The sequence below is a fragment of the Euprymna scolopes genome, chromosome 40 (assembly GCF_053919585.1).
Source record: "Euprymna scolopes isolate OS-2025 chromosome 40, ASM5391958v1, whole genome shotgun sequence".
In the NCBI taxonomy this organism is placed as follows: domain Eukaryota; kingdom Metazoa; phylum Mollusca; class Cephalopoda; order Sepiida; family Sepiolidae; genus Euprymna; species Euprymna scolopes.
This window is the reverse complement of record NC_136521.1, coordinates 63,692,158-63,704,621: the sequence shown is the minus strand read 5'-3', so window position 1 is coordinate 63,704,621 and position 12,464 is coordinate 63,692,158. Positions and strand designations below refer to the sequence as shown.

Below are 12,464 nucleotides of genomic sequence, written 5' to 3'. Positions count from 1 at the left end.
GTTTAATTCCATTTTCACCCCAAACAAGGCACATTGCCACTTTGATGTAGGGGGCTACTATCAGGGACCTAAGAAGTACTATGTAGGGAGTTTAGCAGCAAGATGTCTGTTCATATTACACTTGAACTTCTGCATGTCAGTACAGTTGGGGGAGCAGGAAACCGGAAGAGATTTCCAAAGTCCCGCAGTTCTGGAGAAGAAACTATTAGAGTAAAAGGCTTTCTTACATCTAGGGATCTCAACTGTGTAGGGGTGGGACTTTGCTGCTTGTTGGGTTTGTCGGGGGTATTTTCGTCGAGGGGGTACGAGGGCTTGTAGTTCGTCAGAGCATCCACCATTAAAATACTTGTAAAACAGGCAGAGGGATGCAACATTTCATCGGTGGGATAAGGGCTGAATTTAGATGACAGTTCAAGACCTATTAGGTTGGCGACTCTCTTTTGGACCCTGTCCAGGAGCGAGAGACTAGTAGCAGATGCACAAGCCCAAATGTGACAGCAGTACTCCATACATGGGCGAATGGTGGCTTTGTAGAGGTATAGGATCTTTTCAGGCGTAAATAACTTTCTAGCATGATAGAGAGAGCCCACCTTCTTTGCAGCAGCCTTAGCAATGATCTTGATGTATCTATTCCAACTCATGTTTCCTGTGAAGGTTAAGAGCTTGAACGAACTGCTCTCAGGTAAAGTATCTCTAGCCATAGCGTTTCATGACTCACACTACTCAAGAATACAAGTTGCTTCACACTTACACCTCTCCTCCACATTTCTTCATGTAGGAACATTTTGTTACCTTTGAGGATAGAGAAAGGTTAAAATCCCCGCATCCATTAATGTATTAACGCCTCAATTTGCAAACAATAAACTTACTCCACCTGAAAGACGGGAGTCAACTATCTGGGAGGGTGGACATCCTAATGCTGTGTATTTTTTTTTTATCTAACCAGGTATTTCTAACTGCTTATTTAACGAGATGTTGTCCTTAGATCCCTTAATGTCTATTTTAACAGCCTGCGACTCATCTAGTTTTTATGTGTGCATGTCAGAACTATATAATACATAAAACATGACAACATACCTGCTGCTGCTGGTTGCTCCTGGGGGACTCGCCAACCACCGTTAGGGGAGCTGGAACCTGTTTAAAGGAAATGTATTAAGACAGGAACCCAAGACGAATGAGTGTTTACTTTATTCACTCTTTAAGCATCTCGTCACAGCAGAACTGGAGTGAATCTTGGTTTGTGGGTTCTCTATTTGAGACCGTCACCTTCCTCATGGTGAGACTTCTTTAACCCATCTTGCTTGTTTGGCATCTCAAACCCAACCCACTAAACTTAACTCAGGTTATTCAAACCAGAACTCTTGACACATCACGTCTGGTTCCCATTCGGATACTTCCAGTTCAACTTGATCGGTCAACCAAGTCTGATACATATCACAATATGACTCTTTGACCTTTTTCTGCACCTACATGCTCACTCAACTTATCGTTTCCTATGATTCAATCTTTGTTATTTACTCTGCTAGGCAGATAGACAATTAGATAGACCGATAGATAGACATAGAAATGAACAGATAACTGAATAAATGCTTTCTACTCGGCGTTGCCTGGCGTTTACTTAATACTTAAGCTACACAGAACAGCAGCTGTTCCTCAGTCAACAGGGAGAAAACCATTTAAAAAATGGCACATACTTTGTTAGCTTTGGAGCCGAGGTAAATCCTCGACATTCTCGGTTTTCTCCTGCGAAACAACCAAGTCAGTAAGCTTATATGGAACTGCAAATGATAAATCATTTGTAACATTTAGGTCAGCAGCTCAAATCACTCCACTGTATCTCCCTTTTTTTATCGAGACCTTTTATTTACGTTATTCACCTCAAGCAAGGCACCACGCCACTTTAATGTAGGACCATATTTACAGGGACATTTAGGGAGTTGAGAGGCAAGATATCTGTTCACATTGCATTTAAACTTCTACATTCAGTATGGTCAGGAAAGAAACCAAAAGGAATTCCAAACTCTCTAACAGTTCAAGGACAGAACCTATCTAAGTAGAAGGCATTTAGGGATTTCTGCAGTGTAGTGGTGGGATTTTGCTGTTTTGGGGGTTAATCAGGGGTATTGCATCGAAGGCGGGTGCAAGTGCTTCGAGTTTATCCAAGCATATTTCATTAAAATACTTGTAAAACATACAACATTGCGGCGATTGGACAGTGGTTGTAGTTTGGCCAATTGTGCAGAACTTATAAGTCGGAGACTCTTTTATTAGACCCTGTCTAAGGGCTACAGACAAGTGGCAGATTCACCAGTCAAAAATACTTTATATATAGGCGAATGGTGTTTTTTTAGAAATATAGAATACTCTCAGGTGTGTGTAATTGTCTAGCATGGTAGAGAGGACCCACTTTCTTGCAGCGGCCTTGGCAATGTCCTCAATGTATTTGTTCCTCTTCATGTTGCCTGTAAATGTTAAGCCGAGGAGTTGCAACAAGGAGTAGTCATGGCAGCTAGTGGCCGAGAAATTTTCTTGCAATTGTTAAAGGAAAGAAGGTTGGAGACTGTTTTGGAATTCTGTATAAAAGGGAGAGACTGTTGGTAGCTGCACCAGATGTGTTTGTCATCTACTTCAGGGGAGATCGGCTTTGTGCATTAGAGGTAATGCTCTAAAAATCGGCTGTATCTTCCGAAACTCACATAAATAAAACATTCTGTCTTTTGAATCTTTGTGTACCTGCATGTCTTACACTGACCTTTGTCATCAAACATGACCTTTTGACCTTTTCAAAAATGGAGTCGTTCGTTTTTATCAGCATTACCCCACTTATTCAGTCTCTGATTGCCAGGTGGCCCGGTTCTCATTCACATGGCAAGCATACAGTTGGGTCTAAAGATAGTTGTTGCTAGGAGACAAAGGGGATCAAGTCACTAACTACAATACTCTCATTTAATTTTTCATTAATAACTAGGCAACCTGTGAACCATTGGGTCAGTATTTATACATATAAATACTGACCTAATGGTCATAAATATATATATATATATATATATATATATATATATATATATATATATATATATATATATATATATGTGTGTATAAGAAATGTAAAAATACCAGCGGTGGTTGACATTATGTTTTGAGAAAAATAGAAAAACCAAATGAAATTATTAAAATAATCAACGTTTCGTCCTTATTTCATAGGGCATCTTCAGGATATTGAAGTAAAAATGCAAGAAAAGAAAAAGTCATAGATTGTATGAAAAAGAGAACAGTTTTTGAATCCTACCCATGTCGGGAAGGACAAAATACGCACACATATGTTTACGCATTTGAGATACGCACACATTTTGATGATAATCCCATCTTCATGCAGGATAATGATCCCATTCACACAGCTGGCAATGTCAAGAGGCTCCTAGAAGAGCATGATATTCCATGTTTGGGTTGGCCTGCACAATCTCCAGACCTCAATCTTATCGAAAACGTATGGCATTACATCAAACAACAGCTACGCAATGATAAAATTTCAAATTTGGAAAAACTTTGGACAAAAATTAAAGAAAAGTTGGATGCCCTTTCCCCGGAGTATTGCTGCAGTCTAATTCAAGGAATTCCCAAAAGATTGCAGGCTGTCAAATTGCAGAAGGGCGATGCTACTAAATATTAACTAGTTCATTGTGTTCCTGTTGTATTTGTGTTGCATTAATGTCCTAAAGTTACATTTAAATAACAATTTTCCATTGCGCGGACTTTCTTTTTGCCTCTTCAATTTGAAGTTATTTTTTAAATTGACGTGAACACTAGAATATTTCAATTAAAAGTCAAATATGAACAGGTAAAATTATAGAAGAATAAAAGGCCAATCAAATGAGCTAAAGTTTGTCTGAACATTACATTAAATTTAGCTTAAATTTGCAGGTTTTGAAAAAATTACAAGTGCGGACTTTCTTTTTGCCACCTGTGTGTGTATATATATATATATATATATATATATATATATATATATATATATATATATATTAGTGATGGGACGATTCCAATATTTTTTTTCTCAAACAATTACTGATTCTGTACTAAATTCCCGAATCTGATACAGTTACCAATTCTGATTTCAATTCTTTATAAATCTGAATATTTAACTATAGAGTAGTTATTTTCCCTGATTTCTGTAAATAAAAAACACATGTTATGATGCAGTTATTTTCCTAAACATAAAATTACACTTGTGGAGGATGATCTATAGATTTTAGCTTTATTGGTATTTTAAAATAAATATTTATTATTTTCATCATTATTACCAGCCACGGAAGATATTGCTTTAAACAAAATCAAATAGAAAAAGACAATTAAAAGTATCGTTTCAGCATCGGAAAATGGGCACCAATTTTTTTCGATTCTGATACCGATTCCGATACTAATTCCGATACCCCCAAATTTTTCGATTTTTCTGATTCTCAATTTTGATTCTGATTAATCGTCCCAACACACTTCATTTACTCACATAAAATTAATATAGGAAAGTATAGATTTATGCGTGAACTTTAAGTATTTACTTCAAAAGTGCTCAATACGTAGGTAGAGCTAGTTAGTAATTTATAAGATATATATGGCGATTACACTACACTGAATATTCCGCATTTCATCCACTCTAGGACTCTTCAGGCTTATGCAAAAAAGCCTGAAGAGTCCTAGAGTGGATGAAACGCGGAATATTGAGTGTAGCTTAATCGCCATATATATTTTATAAATTTATATATATATATATATATATATATAAATGAAGGGAGACACAGCGTTAATGGGAGGAGAATCAACAAATGTTCCCGACTTCCAATATTTTTATTGTCAATGCAAATATATATATAAAACCAGTTTATTTTTCTTTTTTATCCCTGTTAGAAGCGGTGACTGAAATTTTAATTTCAAATTAAAGTACGTATGGAATACGTTTGAAGCCAAATTACAATACAAAATTATTCAAATAAACAAGTGTTTATTTTTACGATATATATATATATATATATATATATATATATATATATATATATATATATATATATATATATATATATCGTAGTAAAAATCACTCGTCTCTCTTTTATATTTTTATCTCTTTTTCCTTGCCATGATGTTAAGTTGAAGAAAGTTGAATGAAGAGTCCACGTGTTGTTTTTGTAATGCCTGAAAGATGCGCCTGGACGTGCGATTTGAAAATCAGTGTAGTTTTTTTTTTCCTTTTAAAATAAAATACATATTGTATACGTTTGAAGCCATTGCTGTAATTTGGACGAACTTTTGCCAGCTAAGATTTTAAGTTATTAATCTTGAAAGAATTATCATTCCTCTACTCAATAACAATTGATTCTCTTGTGTAAAAAAATTCTACCCATCTGTAATTCTAAAAAATTTGAAAGATTTATTTTATAAACGTGTATATTCCCCAGAGCATTTCTGATCGGTAATAGAGGATGATATATGTTGAGTTGAAACGCATGTTTAGTTTCAGAAAAGTTTCCGATAGTTAGTTGTTCTTTACAAGTCCTGGAGTTGGCTGGTTCTCAGTAGACAGTTCTTGAGTTGGAAGCCACAGAGCAAAAGATTCTTCCCTTGTTAACACTCCGAGTCTGAGTGGACCTGGGAGCAATGGCAATTAAGGGGTGGCTCCACACTTCCCAAAGTCGGCAAGCTGGAGCCTCACTATTGGATATAGTTTTAGGTCATATCCAGAACCGCGATGCTTCTTGGGGATGGCAGTTTGGTATGAATTTACACAAGTAGTTCGTCATTCCTAAAAATCGTCTTTTTTATTCTCCATGAGAAGCATTATTTTAAAAATGGTCTGGCTTTATTACTTGATGAGTTATTAGTTGAGCTAAATATATCAGTTGTTTTGTTATAAATTTGCTTTTTGATTTATTTGATTTTAAACCAAATTTGCGTAGTTGTCTGAATACTTTTGTGCATTCTTGCAATAGTTTTAGTTGCGTGCAAGCGACTCTATAAGTCACTCCGTCGGTCCGTCGGTCTGTCGGTCTGTCCGTAACACTTTTGTGCTTGGCCTTTTGATTAAGATCAAAGGTCTGTTTTTAATAGATGCTGTTCTTAGCTTTTTAAGGTTTTCTTGGCCTTTTGGGCAAGAATTTTTGTTTTCACCCTTTCCTCTTAATTCCACCCATCTTGGAGAGAAAGAAATACAAAATCCCTTATCCACAAAATTTTCTTTTCCCCATTCACCCCCATCTAGAGGGCATCCCCACCTAGAGACTGACCCGCAGAAGCGAGGTTCCTTTTACAAACCTAGTGGAACGGGCAGTCTATCAACTAGACGAGGTTGGGAGAGTCTTACTAATCACCTTTTGTTTTTGTTTTTCCCCGCCCTCAACACAAATGAATTATTGCACCATTTTTATTGTCATCTTTTTTGTTTTTACACGTCAATAAAAAAATGTTTTAAAAATTGGGAGTTAAGTAGGACGTCCCCTAGTACGAAAGGGTGAATGCGGTATTATGGTGAAAGAAGATACCAGCTGGGAGAAACTTTTGATTTTGTTTAGTTGTGGAGTGACAAGCATGACTAACGACCCCCACAATCCCCCCTTTTGAGTTGGCCATATGCCTAAATTTTTTGTTCAGTGTTGATTTTCACTGAACTTTTAACATGAATAAAGGATTTAATATCTCAAAGTGTAGTATCTGTTCCGGCAGATACTACAAGCAAAGACCATATGTGGGGGCAACCCCACATATAAGACCTTGGTCAATGTAGGGGCAACCCTTCATACCAATTGTCACTATCCAGCTCCCCTACTCCCCGGGGAGTTAGTCCCCATTTCCCCTTCACTCCTCACATTAAAAATAGGCCTTGTGCCTAATTTGCTCGGTGGGGGAGCAAATAAATACCAACCCTACATATAAGACCTTGGTCAATGTAGCGGCAACGCTTCACACCAATTGTCACTATCCAGCTCCCCTATTTCTCGGGGAGCTGGTCACCATTTCCCCTTCAATCCTCACATTAAAAATCGGCCTTGTGCCTAATTTGCTCGGTGGGGGAGCAAATAAATACCTTTCCTTGGCCTTTTGGCCAAGATCAAAGTGTAGTATATGTTCTTACTACATGCTGTACTTATGTTTGTAACTTTGTGATATAAAGTGGGGGATCACTTTTCTGTATTAAATTCATGTAAAATGATCACCCACTTTACAACCAGTCAGTCTCAAAGCCATTTAAGTCATTCTCCAGATCATTCAAGTTGCTTTTGAAGGATTCCAGTTATTTTTTAAGCATTCAAGTCATTCTTAAGGTCATTCAATTCATCCTTAAGTTCATTAAAGTCATTCTAAGTCATTTACTTTTTATTTATTTAAGTCATTTCAGCCCATTTTTCGGTCATTTTAGTTTATCTTTAAGAATTTCATATCAATCCTACATTCACGCATTTATTCGTTACACGAGAGCATGCGACTAATGGCTATCGGCCTTGTTTTTCTAAGGTACCTTGCCACGTTGACTGATAATGGAACTATGCCAGAAATTGTAACGAGATTGAATTGAAGAATTATAGACATCTGATGCTCGATTCAGTCAAAAGGAGTCTGAAGCATTCCATACGTTTCCGTGGCATTATTTCTGAGTTTTAAACAGAATTTTATTGCATATCGTTTTTCTAAAGTGTCCTCACGTCCAGATTGCATTTTTGAAATTCACCAGCTGTGACAATCAGGCTTTAGTAGTCTGTATTCCAATTCCTGATGTAGCTGTTCATTTGAACCGGAGATCATCAAAGTTGGTCAGTTATCTCATAAGATTTATAACAATAATACATTCAATTAAGAGTCTACGACAATTTGTAAAAAAAAAGTTTGGAAACTAGTTGAATGAACGTACCTCGTATATATACAGTAGCGTTCAAAACTAAGGGACAAAATTTTAAAACCTAGATAGGGTATGGCATAATGGTTTACTTCACAAGATCTCTATGGTATAGCTGAAAATTTACTTCACAAGATCTCTATGGTATAGCTATGGTATAGCTGGAAAAGTCTTCTCAATTATTAAATCATTTCTCTCTGATATGTTCAGAAATAACAACTGTGAAAAGCTGAAATTTTGACAACTGGTAGTCATTATCATCCATAATAACATACTAAAATTTGAATCATTTGCAAAGGTTAGAAAAAGAATTATAACAATTATTTATTTATTTTCAAAATCGGACGCTACTTATATATATATATATATATATATATATATATATATATATATATATATATATATATATATATATATATAACTTATACAATCTGTTTTATTATTGATAACCACTTGGCCGTATATATTTAAATTCAATAAATATATATGGACATTTAATATATATATATATATATATATATATATATATATATATATATATATATATATATATATATATATATATGCATAATTCGTTAAACTGAATATACGTTTTTAGTCTATTAATTTTACATTGGACTCTTTTTCCATTTTTCGTATTGTAGTCTTTACTTCGGGTGGGAACTGACTGATGTAATAACGATAACTTTGATTTGTCCAAGTACTTTCAAACCCCTCTGGATTCATCTTCAGGGATGAATTGAACTGGTTGGATTTATATTTATGGATACTTAATTTCCATTGGTTAATAAATTATTAAATTTGTTTTATTTATAAACATTACAAAAGGTTAACGCTATTATTAAAGTTTATTTTGTTAATGTAAGTTTTTTTTTGTTTTTGTTTTTTTTTAGTTTTTATTAGAATAGCTCCGAGTATTTCAAGTTTACGTCTATTGCTACATTGTATAAGACTATTAGTGTTATTAACAGGGAGATTTCTAAACTGGGACAAAGGAACAGAATGCTGGTTTGTCACGTGTTTAAAGATGGCGCTTTGTTCAGAGCGATTTAATGTTAATCTCCTGGACAGTTACGTGGTAATCATACGTTCGTATATGTTTCTGTCGGAGGTACAGTCTCCCAATGGGCATTTGAATTGGTATACAAGGTTAGTCTTACCAAATAACTCTGTCAAAGGGGAGGAATTATTGCTTATGATAAGGTTGTAATGTGCATCCAGGAGATAAGCGCCCGCGTGTTTGCGTGTTATGTGGGTGCATAAGAGAGACGGACGAAAAGGAAAGACTTACCTCGAGATCGGCTCGGCGTCACCGACCGAAAATAGATAAAAAAAAGATCAAGATGGCGACCACCGTCTTTTGTAAAGAATGATATCTCGCAAAGTCACTCAAATTCTTGCAATATGCAAATTTAGCCGGCCTACAACGACCATAAAAGCGGGTGATGAAAAAGACGTGGGGGGAGCGACGATTGAGTTGGTCGGGGAATCGTGTTGCTGTTGCTTCTCGTGCCGTGTGAGGATATCTTACCGTTGTTGGGTCCGGTCTGAGTAACCGTTCGCGTCCGTCTAGGCACCTTGCTAGTTGGATTCCGTGCAGAACCGGTGTATACTGGTTGTTGAATTGCTGCAACATTTATAACATCTTTTCCTGAACTTACCGTGTTAAAGAGAGAGTCGGGCGCCATCTTGAATTTTTCCTTACACATTTTTCTACAGGTTTGTCACGTGTTTAAAGATGGCGCTTTGTTCAGAGCGACGTAATGTTAATCTCCTGGACAGTTACGTGGTAATCATATGTACGTATATGTTTCTGTCGGAGGTACAGTCTCCCAATGGGCATTTGAATTCGTATACAAGGTTAGTCTTACCAAATGACTCTGTCAAAGGGGAGGAATTATTGCTTATGATAAGGATGGAAGGTTAAATTTTGTTATAGAAAATAGTTAATTTTACTTTTTTAATAGTGTCAATACAGTGTACATTTTAGTTAATTTTACTTTTTTAATAGTATCAATACAGTGTACAGTTTTATTAATAATACTTTTTAGAGCTTTTTTAAAAAATCTATTCTGTAATTATGATGCCGTTGATTTTTGTAAAACAGTTTAATATATTTAGAGGCTGTTGGTTTTAAATCTATCTTATTCTGATTAACGGTTTTAAATTTCGTGATTTGTTGATCGATAAAATAGTTAGGAAATGCATTGTTAACGAATGTTTGTTTAATGTTATTGATTTCTTGTTGGAAAATAGTTGGGGGAGATGAGATCAAGTAGTCACGGATTAGAGCAGTTTTATATCGAAAGGGTAATTCAATAATAAAAAAAATAATATTAATAAAAGAAAAATAAGATGTGCTTTTCACTCTACTTCCGAGACATAACTATAAATAAAAAAAATCTGGGAAGAGAAAGGAGAGAATTCCTAGATTTTTTTATGTTATAGTCATGTCTCGGAAGTAGAGTGAAAAGCACATCTTATTTTTCTTTTATTAATATTATATTTTCCTTGTACACATTTTTGTGAATTATTCCATGGATTTCTGTCTTTGGATTATTATGGACCATCTTCTTCCAATTACGGGATTTCCTTGGATTTTACTTGTACAAATAGAAATTCTTTTAACTTTCTTGAAGTTTTACATTTGGATTTTACCGTCACTGGATTTTTTATCTTCCACCAGACTATCCATTAATGTGTAATCACCTTTTTCTTTACCATATTCCCTCTGCTTAACTTATTTTGTTTTCAAGTAAGATCTTTGACTTATTTGTTGTTTCATCAAATATTTCTGCATGCAAAATCCGATCCCGCATTTTGCTAATTCCTACCCTCTTATGAGAAGGAGAGTATTTCTTCGAAACTCCGCGGATTAAGGACTATCCATTTATCTAGTGTTTCCTTTTCAGATTAAATATGTTTTTAACTCATTTCAAAGTGGTTTTTTTAACATATTTCATTAACTGTTTGCTCATATTATAAGCTCTATTTCCTATTTGGTATTATCGAGCTTTTATATCTGGCTGAGATAATTTTATAAATATTAATTCTTTAATATTTATAATTTACTTTAATTTTACCGTCTTGGATCATTTTGGTAAATTCAATTGTAATTTTCATTTTATATATATATATATATATATATATATACATATATATATATATATATATATATATATATATATATGTGTGTGTGTGTGTGTGAAGAGAGAGCCAGAGAGGCGGGGCGTGAGATAATGTTTGTGTTTGTGTGCCTTGTTTCTTTTTTCTTATTTAACAAAGGTAGTTTTAAAGAAATTCGAATTCCCCTAATGCGAGCGTAATTGATCGAGTACCTTGCCGCGTTGACTGACAACGGAACTCTGCCAGAAGTCATTACGAGGTTGCATTGAAGGATTATAGACATCCCTTTTCTTCTTTCTTTTTTCCCCCTACTCTTTCTCTACTGTTTCGACGGTGGGGTCGGGTGCGGAGTATTTTGGTCTTTAAAATAAACCAGTGGGTGTCACCACCGCGGCTATACACATCAAACCCAAGTAGAATCTGCGGAATTAATAAATACACGAAGAATGGCGGCCAAGGTGAGATGAGAGTTGGTGGCGGTGCGGGGAGAGGGGAGGGTTAAATGAAATGTTTACGGGGGAGCCATATTCTATAAATCAAGAACGACGTGGGAAGCCTTGGGAGTGAATAAGCAGAGCCGCGAAGAAGGGTTGCGATTAAATTATAGGGGAACACTTGGGACGAATACACCTTGAGGCACCCTCGACCATTTTGTTTATTCTGTAGTCTCCTTGAGAGGTTCAATGAGAGAAATCAATAACGTCATTCCAATTGACTGATGGTTCCCCCTGTTGGGGATTGCTTTACTCACTGTCCATCTATATATCTTATTTATCAATCTATCGCCATGGATCTCTGTCTTTATTGATCTAGTTAATCTCATCTATGTATGTATGTATGTATGTATGTATGTATGTATGTATGTATGTGCGGCATAATCACGTTGACACACTGGTTCTCATCAGGTCACCGAAGTTAAGCAACATTGAGTTTGGCTAGTACCAAATGGGTGACCATTTGGGAATTCTAGGCGTTGTATGTGTATTCCGCTTATCTCGGCATTGTTTCCAGTTGTCCTAAACCTCCACTTGCGACTGGTATTCAACAATGTCGACTCAGGAGAGGTGTGGTTAGAGATTGCGCAACTCTTTCCACAAAAATTTTACGTGCAGGCACCCTTCAGTGGGTATCCATAGTCTGTCAAGACTGAAGGAAGCTTTTATGTATGTACGTCTGCTGGTTTATCTATCTATCTATCTATCTATCTATCTATCTATCTATCTATCTATCTATCTGTCTGTTTATCTATCTATCTAACTATCTACCTGTCTGTCTATCTATCTATCTGTCCAGCTGTCTGTCTATTTATATATCTATTTATCTATATCTTTATAAATCTATATCATCTCATCGATGTATGCATCTATCTATCTATCTGTTCGTCTATCTATTCCCAAATACTTGTAGCCTCTCTCGCTGTCAACATTGTTTATAAGATCAGTTGTTGGAAGTTAAAAAGCAT

At 35.6% G+C, this 12,464-nt stretch overlaps 1 protein-coding gene and 1 pseudogene across 1 annotated transcript in view; both read left to right on the top strand.

Moving 5' to 3' along the window:
- Positions 1 to 12,464, top strand: part of LOC145265676 (sperm-tail PG-rich repeat-containing protein 2-like) — a 1,924,518-nt gene that overhangs the window by 4,028 nt on the left and 1,908,026 nt on the right. The gene's annotated exons all lie outside the window — the stretch shown is intronic.
- Positions 7,066 to 7,204, top strand: LOC145265886 (U2 spliceosomal RNA; annotated as a pseudogene).